This window comes from Homarus americanus, unplaced genomic scaffold (genome assembly GCF_018991925.1).
Source record: "Homarus americanus isolate GMGI-L3 unplaced genomic scaffold, GMGI_Hamer_2.0 scaffold936, whole genome shotgun sequence".
Taxonomy (NCBI): domain Eukaryota; kingdom Metazoa; phylum Arthropoda; class Malacostraca; order Decapoda; family Nephropidae; genus Homarus; species Homarus americanus.
In genome coordinates, this window is record NW_024755520.1 from 420315 (window position 1) to 438030 (window position 17716).

General features: G+C 40.9%; 1 protein-coding gene across 6 annotated transcripts in view; it reads left to right on the forward strand.

Annotated features, from left to right (window-relative positions):
* Positions 1–693: 693 nt before the first annotated feature.
* LOC121856556 (protogenin B-like) overlaps positions 694–17716 on the forward strand; it is a 228077-nt gene continuing 211054 nt past the window's right edge. For all 6 annotated transcript variants that reach the window (XM_042352165.1, XM_042352164.1, XM_042352163.1 and 3 more), the window contains exon 1: positions 694–1140. The gene's annotated coding sequence lies outside the window, so the exon portion shown is untranslated. The remainder of the gene's footprint in view (positions 1141–17716) is intronic.

Genomic DNA, 17716 nt, shown 5'->3' on the forward strand with positions numbered 1-17716 from the left:
TAGGAGCTAACGCGATTGTCCGGTAACAGTGACTAAGGAAAGACACTTAAATTTAGATTTTCTGGGACATGGGCCAACAAATTATGCGCTTGTCCCGTGACGCAGACCAACAAATTATGCGTTTGTCCCGTGACGCAGACCAACCAATTACGCCTTTGTTCCGTGACGCAGACCAACTAATTACGCGTTTGTTCCGTGACGCAGACCAACAAATTACGCGTTTGTTCCGTGATGCAGACCAGCAAATTTCTTTACTGAAACAAGACGCAATCACTAAATTAATGTTTTTTCTTGTGACGTGAACAAATAATGTTTACCAATAAGAAATATTTGAAGTATGTTCCCGGAGCAAAACTATTCAACATGGACGTTTTAACAAACGTGATTATTTCGCATGATGGCAATTGCATATATATATATATATATATATATATATATATATATATATATATATATATATATATATATATATATATATATATATATATATATATATATATATATATATATATATATATATATATATACACGCCTGTATAAATACCTGTATATGTAATTGCCATCATGCGAAATATATAACTTAAAACGCATTCAATTAAACCGAACGGTAGTGCAAATACTCAAAATTGGCAACTCAGGAGTTGCTGGTTGCAACTTGGTAACCCAGCGCGCGGGAGGTTAGTGCTGAGATGACAGTCTAACTGAGGGGACCGCACCAGTCCCACACGACACTCCGTTTCTTGCAGCAGTCATGGGAGTGACTTAGAGCGGCTAGGGACACACGCACAGGCTCACTGGTACGACTGACGGGTGTGGCGGGCTGGTGGTGTGGTGCGTGTACTGCACCTGGGAACCCTTCACCCGCCCTGAGCAATGCCTCGGAAATCTGCAAGTTTTACCTCTGACCAGAAAGTAGAAGTGTTGATGTGTAGGGAGTGCCGAAGACCACCTCAGTGAAGCGTTAGATTAAGATTATTTTAGTCACTGGTGCAGTCTGGTTAGAGTTTATTATTGTTACTTTTTGGGTTTGGAATTCCCCGCTCAAGACTATCAACCACCTACCTGTAGAACTCAGGATGCTACAAACTTTTGCACACTGATCCTCGCTAACGCTGCCACCACCTGTACAAATTACTCCAGGTAAATACTTGTTTAAACAATGCTGTTTTGTGATACCACCCACTCACTACAGTAATATAGCTACATTTTATATATATATATATATATATATATATATATATATATATATATATATATATATATATATATATATTTATTTATTAACATTAGTCGTCAACATCTTTCCATTGACGAGGTCTTTCATCCATCACTTCAACCTCATTGCTACTGTTTCAATTGGTGTAGACTTGATGTGTACACTACAGCAGGTTACTTAAGTACAAAAACAAACTAAAGTAAAAACTGGATCTATACACTGTACTGTAAGTGTAAATCAAGACTCAGTAACACGTGCAGTAGACTATACGGCGTGTAGTGGTAGACCTACACAGTACAATATGTCAGCGTGGTCTACACCAACCAAGCACAATAACACCAAACAAATGGTAACTGATCCAACCTTAACACAGGTGTACATAAGGTGCATGACGAGGTGTTGACGTTTCCTTATGTAGCGACGTATAAATTCTACGTTATGTAGTTTAAGCCGTAGAATGACCTGTTAGTTGATCGAGGCTACACTTCAGGATTTTTTTTTTAACCATAAACTGAATGATATTTTCTTATCTGGTGGGATCCACTTTAGGTCCATACTGCACCCTGACACATGAGTTAAGCGTGCCATGTTTTCACCTCTTTGAGATCCCGCCCTTTTGATTGTTTTTGTTTTGTGTTCTTCTGGCTGTGTCTCCCACGCATCATGTAATGTTTCTTCAACAACTTAGCGGAGTTTCTGAAAAAAAAGAAGAGATTGTGTTTAGTTCAGTCGGTGTACTTCACATACCAGCATGCAAGCAAACACTGATTTGATAGTTTCCCCTATAAAAGGTTTAATATATATATATATATATATATATATATATATATATATATATATATATATATATATATATATATATATATATATATATATATCCGTTCATTGGTTGATAACAGTAATTTTTTATATTTTCGAAATGAATGTGCATAGAGAAGCAATGTAGATAGCATTAATATATTAAATAAATATCATAAGTACTAACTTTACCTAACCTAACCATACCATACCAAACCTAACCTAACCTAACCATGACTCCTTAAGTTATATCTGTATTAAAATAAACATACCAATTGATTTATAGACTAACCAAAAGTTGTCCCCGTTTATTGTTATAACTTAATGGAAATTTATTAATGTTTGGTCACATTTGTTATCCTTCATTTAAGAGATTTACCATCATTATACATATACAGTTGTAGGTTAAGTTTAGTATGAAACTCTATTTATTTCTATGTATTATGATATCTACAATGATTGTCTTATAGGTTAGTCAGAAGTTGAAGAAAATAGAAGTTCTCGCTATTTTGTAATTATATCTATTAGAATAACACACACACACACACACACACACACACACACACACACACACACACACACACACACACACACACACACACACACTCTACAGTATGTGTAAACCATTGGCTGAGTGTATAGGGGTCACACACAGGACTAGTAGGAAAGAGTGTACAGTATACAATGTAAACAGATAATGGCAAAAGATGTCTCCCTAGCTATGGTAGCCACAGACGGAGCCTAATCCTTAACTTTTTTTTATTTTTTTTTATTTTTTCAGTAAATGCCTTTATACCAACAAAACTTTATCACATATTACGAATTTTCTTATGGTATTTTGGTTATTGGTTGTATACTGAAATATCAACCAAATTAGATAACTCAGTGGATAATGTTATTTGTCTTCATTGAGTAACACTGACATCTTTGGGAGGGAGTGGGGGGGACAGATTAAACTGAAGATTGTAGATGTTATTACTGAGAAAATAATTTAGTGAGTAGTTTAGGCTACAGGTATAAGTCGAAAATACCATACGGGATATAATTAAGATACGTTCTATCATTTTAAATGGTGAAAATTCCTCAATAATTCTCTTAATGTCACCACCACTATTGCCATTGGTTCGTGGAGGTCAAGTGGTGTGAGGTACCAGTCTCTGATTGGCTCATTGTGTATTCTCAGGTGAACTTAATACTGTGGTGTATAGGGTGTGTGTGTTACTGATGGCTTCACAGTGGCTAGCTTGATCTAGGACCGACAGGGGACGCCTCAACGATGTTTTTATACTGAGAGACTTGGTAGTGTGTTTTATGGACGAATCTTTATCGCTGTTTTGTTATTTTTAAGACCGCTCCAATATGTGTGTGTGTGTGTGTGTGTGTGTGTGTGTGTGTGTGTGTGTGTGTGTGTGTGGCTAAATAAGGATAATTGTCGATTAAGCTGTGAAAGGCAATTAAGGTGTGTTTTTTTTTTACGTTTTTGCCAAATAAGGATATTTATTATCTTTTTATTGTTACTACCTAATGTAAATTAATTAATATACCGTAGATGGTAATATTTTTTTTACTCTGTGTCGTTTAAGGCGTCTTTTACCTTTATAGGGTAGCCAAATTTTACATTAAGAACGTTAGGATAGGTTTTGGTTAGGTTAGGTAAGGTTGATTTACTAAGTTTGGTTAGGTTAGGTTAGGTTAGGTTAGGTTGGGTTAAGTTGTGAATGAAACTTATTTTATACATATTATTGTCATCTACATCCTGGTATATGGTTTAATGAGAAGTTTAAAATAAAAATAAAAGTTATCGCTATTAGGTCCCTATTAGGCGACATTAAATAGCTGGTAGGTTGCTATCCTGGATAAGGAATAACTCCATCTACTAGGACATGTACTGTTAACAATACAAAAGTCTCTTAACTGGATAATTCCCGGATATTTGTGAGATTTTCCGGATTTTAATTACACGATAAAAAAAAAACATTGATCAGTGGCCAAAAAAATATTACAGAGAAATAAAAAAAAAAAACACATATATTTATTTTTTAGTTTACACACATTTACTGTCTCCCATATCTTTTAATACAGTGAAAATGAGGAGATACAGAAGAGTCATTTACTGTACTCTATATTAGAAGCTGTAGTGGTCCATTACAGGTGAAAGTCATTGAAAGGAGAAAACATCGGCTACACATCTGCTTACCTGTTCTCGAGCTGTTTTGGGGACAGACAGACAGACAGACAGCCAGCCAGCCAGCCAGCCAGCCAGACAGACAGACAGACAGACAGACAGCTAGACCAAATTAAAAACAATAATCTGCCATAGAGGTGCGGACAGAGTAGCAAAAATTGTGGTTAAATTCACGTCAATGCGACAGATTTTAACTTATTTACCTAATGGCTGTACCTACCATGGCTAAGGAAGGCGGGTAGTGGCTTGTGTATGAGTGTTATTATGAAGTTTGTATCACAACAGCGGGGGGGGGGAGGGACTGCTAGGCTGCAATGAGAGGACAGAGAAAAGCCAATCATACCATGCCTTGAGTTCGTGGCTGACCAATTAGCGCCGAGCATCAATCATCCTCTAGCGTTATCAACATGGCAGATTTTATTTTATTTTTTTAACCAATTGGAAATAAGGAAAATACCCGTGAAAAATTAATAATTCTCAAATCTGGTTATTGTGGAATTATGTTTTAAGGGAAATTTAGTTTTATTTCTTAATATTTTATGCGTTTTAGAGATAATTGTGGTATTTAGTTAAATTCAGTGTGTCTTGTTTATAGTATTATTTAGTTTGTCTGTACTTACGAGCAATTACTTAGGTATATATGATTCAGATTATTTGTATCAGATCTTACCTAACTAACCTAACTTTACCTTACCTTACCTTACCTTACCTTACCTTACCTAACCTAACCTTAGCTTACCTTACCTTACCTTACCTTACCTTACCTTAGCTTACCTTACCTTACCTTACCTTACCTTACCTTACCTTACCTAACCTAACCTTACCTTACCTTACTTTACCTTACCTTACCTAACCTTACCTTACCTTACCTTACCTTACCTAACCTAACCTAACCTTACCTTACCTTACCTCACCTAACCTAATTTAGAGAAAACTTGCTTAAGATAACAAAGGCTGCTTGAGGTGAAGCTTAATCCTACCATATATGAGTTAATTTCCTCTTAATTGAAGACATACGGTAATAATACATAAATATTCCCTATCTTGTTATTCTACGTCTCTAACTAAAATACGTGAATAAACTCAAATAATTATATTCAGAGCATCAAGTGACTTAAAATTCTAGACAGATCTGGAACTAGAAATCAGTTTTTCCAGGAGTTCCATATCTAGTGTTTAATGGGTTCCAGTAATCCAGTGTAAAACTACGAGTCAATGAAGTTACACGTTTGTTTAAGCCCTCCTACCTCTGATGTACACCGAGCAGTTTGTTATTTCATGTTGTTGTTATAGATCGTTAAAAGTTGTTGGACCTTTATAGTGGAAAATTTTCAGACATTAGATTATTTTTTAATTGTGATACGAAAAGGTGTTAGATACTTAGAGAAACGTAATGTATTTCACCGAACATTTTTAATACATGTTTCAATATACAGTACAAGTCACGTATCAACAGTGTATGGGGTCGTGTTACATGCTAGTTAGGGTTGTGTTAATTGTTGCGTGTGTCACCTTGTACAAAATGTTAAAAACTGGTATATTTTCTTCAGTTTATATATATATACCGGATATGAATTGGGTGTTGAAAAATAGTTAAAAAAAAAGTAATAAAATCAGACAATATCCTCAACACCTCCATTATTACTTAAGGACAGTTTTAAATGTTCAAGTTATTAGTTTCTTATTGAGTGAAATTGAAGATTGGCTGAGTATTTGGTAAGGTTCTTTATGCCTCTGTTACCGCACTGGATTTGACAGCTGATCGGCCTCTTAACATAGCTTGATACTGTATAATTTTAGTCAGAGGTCATCGATGAAGTTCACCCCACGCTCTAGGAAACAAATGTAATTACCAACCGATTTCTAAGACACTTTCACAGATTCACAGATGGGAGTTATGGCTCGAGAACTATACTGAGGCTTCGCAAAGTATCCTGAGTGTGTATATTTTTGGGGGGTCTTGTTTTGTTTCCTTGCCGTTTAACCTCCATAATTTCATCTAGATTTAACCTAGGTGTCATAGTTGGGCTGCCTGGGGTCTACAAGCATTGCATTAATTTATTATTTGATATCTATACAAGGTCAAGATCATGTTGTGTAAGTTATCAGAGAAGTTTCCCATGCAAGCCTCTCTTCAGGTTTGATTCTATCTTGGCAACAATTCACAGCTGGTTGGTCATGATGATAACTCGGCACTGCACAACATTGCTTAACATTTGAAAAAGGTCATAAGGTCACCGCAGAATCTACAATTTTTTTTTTATCCACTCGCTATGAAATTATTGTCAGAGTTGGTAGGCCTAAGCTAAACGTAGACACGATGTATAATTTTAGTCAATATTGAAGATCAAGATTTATGGGTTATTAATTAAGGTCTTCTGGATAGGTAAGCAGGCTGGGTCCTAGGTTGATCACTGGTTCATACTGCCACGGTCAACACAAAGGTAGGTCTTGAGATAACCCTGATATTTTGGTCTTATATCACTGTGTGGGCGAAGTTTCATTTATTACTTAAGTGAAATTGGTAATAAGTTGTCTAGGATATCGATCAATTTGGTTTGTCAGTCTTCCAATTTGCGTGTCAGGATTTGTCGAGTTTGGTAATTGGTTCGATTTGTTTGTCGGGATATTTTAATGTTTCATACGATGGTGAGATGGTGTCCACAATTTTAATGATCTCCACGAAGTCAATCAGCCTCGGCAGTGACTCGAGATTGCAATTTTACACTTAAAGCTACAGCGACTACAATGAAGTTGACCATTATCTCACTGAGTAGCTTTTCGAATGGTTGACCTTGTAATATCTCCTATTGCTTATCGCTGTTCAGTCAAATCAGTCAGTCAGGTTGTGTCCTCGGCCTTAAACCACAACCTTTGCCCAACGCCTGTAGTCTATATCAGTAGTTAGTGATGATATGAAGTGCTGAAAATACTCTATTTACTTGTAGTATGTTAACACAGTACAGCTCCTGCCTACAACACTAATAAATGCTACGTGTGTGTGTGTAAACCCTGAAATTATTGTGGAACTCCGTATTGTATAGTATTATAAGGATTTACTATAAAATAAGGTCTTATAGATCCCCACAGAACAATAATACGAATCATCATTTACGATAAGACAACACTCTGAGGTGATGCTTTGGAGGGAGATGATACCTAAAGAGCCAGGTCTCCTTTGTGGCGTAGAGGTGACCTAGAACCGTAAGCCTCTGTAATTGACCACTGCCTCGAACCACTGTATAGTATATTGGCCTCATCTAATCTACCCTCCTCCCCCACTACCGGAAAACGTCAACAATATCGTGCTGTATCACATTGACCTCATATTGACCTCGTATGACCTCCCCCCCCCCCTGAGTGTCAACATTGGTTGCTGTTCCATAATGACTTCACCGTGTGTCATCTTCATCCCGCGTCTCAACAAGCTCTTTAAGGTCAACAGCTTCAGCAGTTTGGATGTGAGTTTGATACTTGTGACTTATGGGTTAATACATAACTCGTACGATCATAGGTTGAGTTTTATTTGCATAGCTACTTGACCGTCTGCCTTCATTAGCGCCTCTTAGCGAAACATTCTTGTGTATAGGGTATAACTGTGTATAACGTATGACTGTGTATAACGTATGACTGTGTATAACGTATGACCGCTGGTAGAAATGAACGTTGGAAGTAGTGATGATTGTGATCGGTGATAACTTGTCGCTTTACTGCAGTTGCGATTGTTAGTAGTAGGGTAAAATTAGATCATTTACAATTGATATAAAGTTACTAAAAAAAACCTCACTGTTGTTGTTGTTTAGAAAATATTAGTATTTTATCTGGACTTAATGCAACTGAGGCAATGCAAACTCTGCCCGCCGAAAAGTTACAGTGGTAGCGATGTAGATAATGAACAAAGGTTATTTAATCTATCGGATGGCAGTTTTACCTATACTGTTAATCTTGTTACATGTAAAAATGGAATCGGTGTATTTAAAAAATCACCAATCACGATTTATTAATATTTCCATGGGTAAATAATTGTTCTCAGTGTATAGATGATGGAAGATCGTATACTTTGGAATGCGGCGGCTGAGTTGATACAGAGCTCGGTTTCCGTTCTAAGGGTCACTGGTTCACCCTCGGTTCACCTCCAGTTCTTCCGCCTGTAAATGGATGTCTATAACTTCACAGCTTAGAACGTGAAGGTATTTGAGTGCACTGCCGACCACTCTGCCTACTTGTGTACCGAAATAGTCTACAGAGAGCATATTGCCTCCAGACACGTCCCTATATACTTTCACTGGGGCCTGTAGCTATGTAGAGAGAGAGAGAGAGAGAGAGGGGGGGGGGTGGTGAGGGGACTCTGAACAGTAATTATGGTTGTATTAGAGATTACTTTGAGTTTCTTCGGCTTATCCCATCCCCTTCCCCTCATGAAGCTCGGTCTAGTATGCTTGTTACACTTGATTTTAATGCTAGTGTTAGGAGGGGAGGTAAACGCGGGAGTGGAGGAACGAGGTTTTTATCATAAGAGAAGACGTTGGTTATAAGAGTAGGTGTAGATTCGTTGCGCTAACCAAGTCTTTGAATGTTCTATACCATGGGGTGCGGCGGTGGAGTAGGTAATCGCTCCCGTTCTATATCCTAAGTGCCACTGGTTCGACTTCAGGGGGGACTCTCATTTCACTCACTTGTAAATAGTTATATACATGATTTTAAAAGTTAGAAAAAATGAAGCGGGATGGAGCGCCGGCCGCGCTCTTTCCTATACGTACTCAAGACTTGGTGTTCCTCTGGGGCAATCGTATCTGTGAGAACCTACTTTCGATTTCATTGTTTTTCTGTTGTCTTCACGTTACCATAAGGACTTTAACGCCGTAAAACATCCCTAATAATACGGGAAAACAGTTTTAGTTATTTGATTAACATAAGAGAATCACGGGGATTTAGTCTAGATTCTAGTGACTGGGTGTGATAGTGTGTGAAGGTAACCTATATAAGAGTGGTGATGGAAATGGTGAGTTGAGTGAACGAGTGTATCACAATCTTGATAGTAGATGGTGCTAATGGTGATAATTTGACGGTAGTGGTGTGTATGACGTTATGGCGAAATTGACATCAAGATTAAAGTTCTGAGAGAGAGATTAGATTGTTAATGCGGTATATATATATATATATATATATATATATATATATATATATATATATATATATATATATATATATATATATATATATATAATTATAAAGAGGGCGGCGGTATTTTGATGACTAGGATAGGTACTATATGATGACATTATGATTAAGTTATCCTAGTCAAGGGGGTTAAGCCATCGTAGTCATGTGGTTAAGTCATCATAGTGAAGGGGTTAAGTCATCGTAGTTAAGGGGTTAAGTCATCGTAGTCAAGGGGGTTAAGTCATCGTAGTCAAGGGGTTAAGTCATCGTAGTTAAGGGGTTAAGTCATCGTAGTCAAGGGGGTTAAGTCATCGTAGTGAAGGGGTTAAGTCATCGTAGTGAAGGGGTTAAGTCATCGTAGTTAAGGGGTTAAGTCATCGTAGTCAAGGGGATTAAGTCATCGTAGTCAAGGGGTTAACGTAAGAGTTGACGTCATTTATACTTTCCTTGAGGCCAATATGGTTTAGTAAGGTAATGACATCGAGCGGTCTAACGCTAGGGGCTAAATATATACCGTATGTGGGTGTTAAATGGCTCTTGTGTACGTCGTTTGATTAGTTTCTCATTGCCAATCAGCTGGTTTATCCTTGTCTTGCGCCGAGGCTTCCCATAGTGTATGACAGTAAACGAATTAGCATACCTGAACCATTGCAGACACGATCAAGTTATTTCACACAATTACAAGCGGAAAGTGACTTAGGTTTAGTTTTGGTTAGGTTAGGTTAGGTTAGGTTAGGTTAGGTTAGGTGAGGTGATTTTTATATACTGGATTCATGTCTAAGGATTCTGTTGGCATATTGTGACATTTTGGTCATTGCATGTGACTGTGTTAATTTGTTGACAGTTTATGACGTAAGAGTGACAGTTTATGACGTAGGAGTGACAGTTTATGACGTAGGAGTTCGGTCTGTTATTAATGGTTATTGGAAATGATGGTGATGACATGACAGCAAATCGATGTCAGATGATGGTGATTTGCGGTGTATAACGAGGGAGAGAGAGAGAGAGAGAGAGAGAGAGAGAGAGAGAGAGAGTGTGAATGTGTGTGTCTGTGTGAGGAGGGTATATAATTCAATATATCCTAAAACACACACACACACACACGCACACACACACACACACACACACACACACACACACACACAAGGACAAATAAAACAAAATAAAACACGAAGGCGCACCGTTTTTTTTCTTATACAATAATTACCTAACCTAACCTAAGTTAACTTAACCTAATCTAACCTAACCCAACCAAGAGACGGATTACGTAACTTGAATTGTTTCTATAAAACGTTGACCCTGACCTCAAATTGGCTGAAGACAGGTCAATTGCCTGTTGTTGTTTTGCTGAGACTATTCGTAGGTAATAAGTTCAACTTATTAATACTGATAATTATTGTTCTCTGTAGTGTGTTTGATAATGTGAGTCAGTGAGTGAGTCAGTCAGTCAGTAGTGAGTTAGAACTGCGTAAAAAAAAGAGGGGAATAATGTGTCCTGCTTATTTCACCAAGATTTACATGGTTAAGGTTGGGTTCAGATCACCACCCCCCATGATTAGTGTATTGATCATTTATTTGTGAATATTAACCACCCTAATGCTACCTGGGGGTTATGTTTGGTAAGGTCAGGTCAGGTCAGGTCAGGTCAGGTCAGGTCAGGGTGTGTAATGAGGGTGAAAAAAGTTGGGAGGGAGGAGGGGGAGAATTCACTGTATTATTTCTCATATTTCAGATTAAAATTTTTATGAGATATTTTATTCTCTTCATAGACATCATTAAGAAACATATTAGCTCACATTATGAAAAACTCACTTTCGTTTTCTCTCTTATATTGAGTCAGGGAAAAAAAATCATTAAAAAAGTCCTAAGGTTTGTGTACATTATATCAGACTCCTGACAGGTATACTAACACACGGCTGAATAATCCACTCAATAAGGCTCCTCACTTAGATAGAAAGTATAATAATGAGGTGATGGTCGTCACATGTATAATACTTCTTGTTGATAGATGATCCCATATACAGCAGGAGTGGGCGGGCAACAAGAGTGTGCGGATGTGTGTTGTAGGTCTCGCACGCCCACATGGACGGCTCCCGCTTGGCTGACACGTGTCGTGGTGGTGGTGTGCCGCCTTAGGGCGTTGAGAGCCGATTGGTGACGTTTTTGGATGACGTGAATATTGGTAGCTTATGTGAGAGACACTGGAGGACTGAGGAGTGTTTTGTTTTATTACTGTTTTAAGTTTTTGCTGCTGCTCTGAAATCACCTTTAACACTACCATTAATTTTGCCACACCGGCCTAACAGACCATCGGTGGTGGGTGGGTAAGGCACGAAGACTACTACAAACACACAGACACACACAGACACACACACACACACACACACAGACACACACACACACAGACACACACACACACAAACACACACACACACACACACAAACACACACACACACTGTACTACCTCTGATGGTGTGTGTGTGAGGTCTGATCATCCCAAGAGGAGGGCCTATCATCCACGTCCTTCTAAGACTCTGAAGGTGACATATAATTGTACCGTTTCCCGACGTGGACGTGGACGTGGTCACGGCCAGGTTCTAAGGATAACGGAGAGACGTGAGGTGATTCAGATCAAGACTAGCTGGGTGACGTGATTTATGAAGCACACATAGGCCAGTGAGATGTTAATCAGGCCTGGGTGTTGCGTGGTCACATGGACGCGTTGAGTATACTTACATTACCGCCAGATGTGTGTGTGTCTCTCTCTCTCTCTCTCAGTCGTGGTTTTTTCATATAAACGTGACTGACCTGAGTTATGGTTTAGTTTGTGATCAGGATTCTAGCCTTGGTAGTCGGCACACTTCAGTCTGATCAACTACGACTTTGTTTACAACGAGGCGACATACAGTAAGTCCGTGTACATGACATTCAACTTTGCCACCTATCTTGTGACCCACGTAGAAGACAGACATATAAACAGAAGTCTTCAGAGTGACTACAGACGGGGTAGTCGAAATAAAAAGGAAAAATTATTATAAAATGACTTTACCTCCGCCCGTTTGTTGCGTCAGAGGTGATGATAGGTGATTCCCCGTCGAGAAAGTGGCGGCTGTATACGCTTGAGTCTATGTTTAGTAATCAGTTCATGACGACCTTCTTTTGGGGTTATTTTCTGTCTAGTTACGAGTTTAAACTGTTCAAGTTTCCGTCAAGACCCGATAAGTTTTATACATCTTTTTACCTCATCTGCTGTTTACACACACACACGCACACACACACACGCACACACACACCTACTTTTGCACCTACTGATATTATAACATTCCCACATTCCTAACCCTCCATTTATAACACAATTATATGTATAAAAACGCACACAATACAGGACTAACACTCATACTTCAGAAAAGGAGGATGATCACTTGTGTAAGGCTATGAGTGTGAACCAACGGGGGATTAATCTACTGCTCCTTAGCGGCAGTGGGTGAGGCATGAGCGTCCGAGAACGTGAACTTGTTTATACACTGGCGGCTCAAGTATACAGTACGTCGAGGAATGTTGCTTTTCGCTCCACTAGTATGTCAGGAACCTAATCGTTGATGTCCCTTTGTGGAGATGCTTAGTAGTGTACGATACCGTCTCTTGCCTCTCTGGGGTGCCCTGTGTACTAGAACATAAGAACATGGAGATTATTGTTATCGATGTGGTGTTCTGTGATGAGTTAAAGACGCTCATGTATAACAGCGGCACAGAAGATGTTTAATTCCTCCTTAGCTGTGATGGGGGACGGCTTAAAAGGTTTCTCTATCGTTAGTAAATGTCTCAGTAATTTAGGACGTACTATCGCTGTATTAAGACCCTTTTCCTGAGCCAAGAATTTAGCAGTTAGTAGACAGTTAGACCCCATACTGGTTCTGTAAGTGAAGATTTCTAGGTCGAGCCTTCAGATCATAGTATTGCCCTGTGTGGGCCTTGAGTACCTCCTCCTTAGCCAGTCGCAGGTGTCTTGTAACCTTGCCCTCAGGTCTGCAATACTTCTGTAGAAGGGTTGAATTCCTTTTAGATCCTCTGATTCGTCTTAGCTGACTTTAGATTTCAACCAGAGCTTCTGCTGCTGGGATTACTTCCATGTTCTTGAGTAGGTTAGGTTAGGTTAGGTTAGGTTAGGTGGGTTAGGTTAGGTTAGGTTAGGTGGGTCAGCTCCCGGTGAGTATCATATGAAATCCACTGACAAGGTGTTTAAGGGTATTGTCTTAACGCTTCCTCTGTCCTAAGTGCGTCGGAAATGGCATGGTCTCAGAACACCTCTTCCTACACTTCGTCAGGTAGAAATAAGTTTTATATGTTTTAAAGTCTTATTCTGTGATCCAGATGTTCTGCTGTAGTTAATTCCTGGCTTAACGAAGTCCCTCTCCCCCCAACTGGCGTCGGGATATTGTTGTATGTTTTTGAGATATTCATTGTTCGTTAGTGTAGTTGCGTCGATCGAACGAAGTCGCCATTTTTTTTATCTCCCACAACAACATCCTTACTCTTGATGTGTTTCTTAGGTAAAGGTAATCATTAAATACTCCGGTAATCATAAATACTCAGGAGCATTACGTTGTAGCGCTGACCTCTGTTGTGTGACCTTGACCGTGGTGGGGACGAGGCGATAACACAGCTGCACGGTAGTTAGCTAAACATTTCTTTTGTGCATGTTTATCGCCTTGTTATGACACTACTACACACGCATTTACTACTAGTTCGGTCTGAGCACAATACCGGTAACTAATGAATTAATAAACGTAAGTCTCTCTAGCCAACAACACGCTACCATTAAGGCTGTCGCTGTTCACTTCTCTGACACATTGATTGAATATCCATTTACTATCATCTGAGAACAGCCGTCAAGGCCCACAGATGACCTTACAACCACACAATAAGTATAGTCCCAGCATACGGGTGATGTCTGTGAGGAGAATTTGCCAAGCTTTCACAATACAACACATGTATCGCGTAGGTCGTCCTGGGGAAATCCGGCAGGACTGATCAGGACATATGTTGGTGCCACGCGTGTCATCCTGGGGGGTGAGATGGGAGTTATCCTGGGTTGTGAGATGGATGTCAGTTGCCATTCGAATGTATATTCTTGAGTTTGAGGCAGTCCTTCGTATCGTGGTTCCCCTTGTTTTCTGTTTCCTTGTTTACCCTTGTTACCTGTGTGTGTGTGTGTGTGTGTCTATCGTTCAGGCCTTTGTTGGTTGCGTAGTCATGTGCGGGAGTGTAACAACGGGGCTATTTAATGAATGATACTAACAGCGATAAGTTGAAAATAGAGAGAAATAATAATGAGAGGGAGGAATTGTGAAAGAGATGAGGGATAAGTGTCGCTTGAGGAAAGAAATAGGAGGAGAGCGGATGAGAGGGAGAGGGCGGTGGAGAGGGAGAGGGCGGTGGAGAGGGAGAGGGCGGTGGAGAGGCATGAGTAAGAGGTCAGGTGAGGGTGAAGTGTGCCGCAGAGAAATTCGGAGCATGTATAACAGATAATAAAGGAAGGAACAATAGTTTACAGGACACTACAGGTCGTTACAGGACAAAAGTAGACCAGCGGCCAAGGTAGTGTTCAGTGTCAGCCTCTTTGGCCTATGGTTCAGGGTAAGGTGATGTTCTTAGTTATTCTTCTAGTTGTTGTTGGTCACCCTAGGACGTGATTGTGATTTACTGGTGTCCACGCTGTTCACTGGTGCTTACAAATGTAGGTTTGGCCCCCCCCCAGGCTGCTAGATTCTTTGTTGTCTTTTTTCAGCAGCTTTAGGTCTCACGGCTTCTACTTCATTTTGTGTTGAAGTATCATGTATCGGTAATTAAATACAACCTTTAGTACCAAACGCCTTCAATGACTTGGCCAATTCATCAAGGCCTTTGTAATTTTGTCTCAAACAATCGATCAGGTCACGCCGCACGACTTTATAAACTGGCTCTTGAGAAAAAGTTCTTATAAGTCCTTTTACGTTCCTAGCTGTTCGTTCGCGAGTCCACAGCTTGAGGCCATCTCATCAGGAGCAATTTGTGCATTGTGGATACAGCGTCTTGTTGCATCTTTGGTGATGTCAAAAGCCTTGATGAGTAGGTCACCGGAGCTGCTTCCGGGGTGCGGTCGTAGACCTCAACCACTTTACCTGCGATTTTTTTTTATAATTTGTGTAACTTGGTGTTGTCACATCAATTTAGTTTCGATTTGGTATTTAAGGCAACATTGACAATCTTCAGTGTTGTTTCGTTCTGTGTTGAAGGAAGTGAAGCAGTCATCGAGGGTAGTAGCCATGTTCGCCTCGTTCCTTAGAGGCTGTTGGGTCCGTGTCAATAGATCAACTATCAGTGTTGCACGGGGAGAGGCAATCACCTGTACCATTTGGACCCTCCTGGGCTCGTTGCTTATCAGCTTCTTGCTTGGCCTTGATTTGCATTTCCGTTCCTTCGTGCTTTAGATTCAGCAGGTAGCACTACTCTCGCTCGCGGGCACGATCCTCACGCGCCTCGATTTGCCAACGTCGCCTGTCTGCATAATCAGCATTGTCCTCCGGTGTATCATACTTAAAGGAGCTATCTTACCCAGCAGCTGCCTGGGCCTCGGAAGCACCTATCACTGCACTGATGAAATTTTCAGAATCTGCACTAGTAAGGATAGGCGGGGGAGAAGGATGGGGGAGGGGGGATAGGTGGAAGGCGGGAAGAAGGGAGAGGGAGATAAGGGGAAAGCTGGGGAGGGGGATAGGTGGGAAGGCTGGGTGAGGAGGAGGGAGGGGGTAGAGGGGTAGTAATGGCCACGAGGTAACATTGGCTCTTCATTCCAGATTGTTCCCCAATTTTTCAGTGGCGGGGAAACGAGGATCTGTGACAAGTGCTGAATCAACTTGACTCTTCCTCTCAGTGTTGGCGAGTCCCTGCTTGAGCGCCAGTCATCATCAGAGGGACTCATATTAGACTTTTTGGGTAGGTCTGCTGTTGGTGTGTCTGCTGTGGGCGGGTTTGCTGTGGACGGGTCTTGTTGGCAGGTCTACTGTGGGCGGGTCTGTTGTGGACGTGTCTGCTTTGCATGTGTCTGCTGTGGACGGGTCTTGTTGTGGGTCTGCTGTGGGCCGGGTCTGTTGTGGACGTGTCTGCTCTGGGTGTGTCTGCTGTGAGCAGGTCTGTTGTGGACATGTATATGCGTGCCTCTCTGTGGGCGGGTTGCTGTGGACGGGTCTTGTTGGCAGGTCTCCTGTGGGCAGGTCTGTTGTGGTGTGTCTGCTTTGCATGTATGTCTGTGGACGGGTCTTGTTGGCAGGTCTGCTGTGGGCGGGTCTGTTGTGGACGTGTCTGCTCTGGGTGTGTCTGCTGTGGGCGGGTCTGTTGTGGACGTGTCTGCTCTGGGTGTGTCTGCTGTGGGCGGGTCTGTTGTGGACGTGTCTTGTGGACGTAGCTTTACAATCCCGATGTCGCTTCTCTATCCCGACGTCGATTCAAAATCCCGATGTCACCTCACAATCCCGACGTCGATTCATAACCCCGACGTCGCCTCACAACCTCAACGTCACATCAATACCCCGACGTCAACTCACAATCCCGACGTCGCCTCACAATCCCGACGTCGCCTCAATACCCCGACGTCGCCTCAATACCCCGACGTCGCCTCAATACCCCGACGTCGCCTCAATACCCCGACGTCGCCTCAATACCCCGACGTCGCCTCATTACCCCGACGTCGCCTCAATACCCCGACGGAACTCATGGAGATTAGCAACCCCCGCTTATATCATCTAATGCTAATTGAGCGTGTTAGGTTACGCTACGTTACGTTAGGATTGGTTAGGTTACGTTAGGGGTGGTTAGGTTAGGTTAGGTTAGGTTAGGTTACGTTACGTTAAGAGTGGTTACGTTACGTTAAGAGTGGTTAGGTTAGGTTAGGTTAGGTTAGGTTACGTTACGTTAAGAGTGGTTACGTTACGTTAAGAGTGGTTAGGTTAGGTTAGGTTAGGTTACGTTACGTTACGTTAAGAGTGGTTAGGTTAGGTTAAGAGTGGTTAGGTTAGGTTAGGTTAGGTTAGGTTAGGTTAGGCTAAGTTACGTTACGTTAAGAGTGGTTAGGTTAGGTTAAGAGTGGTTAGGTTAGGTTAAGAGTGGTTAGGTTAGCATTGGGGGTGTTTCGTCACGAGTTGAAATAAGCGGTGGTTCCTGATCAATTGACTTTATGAGATTCCGTCTTACTATACTGACTTAATCTGAGCGATACTGACATCATCTTTGGCACACTGACGTCATCTTTGGCACACTGACGTCATCTTTGGCACACTGACGTCATCTTTGGCACACTGACGTCATCTGTGCATTA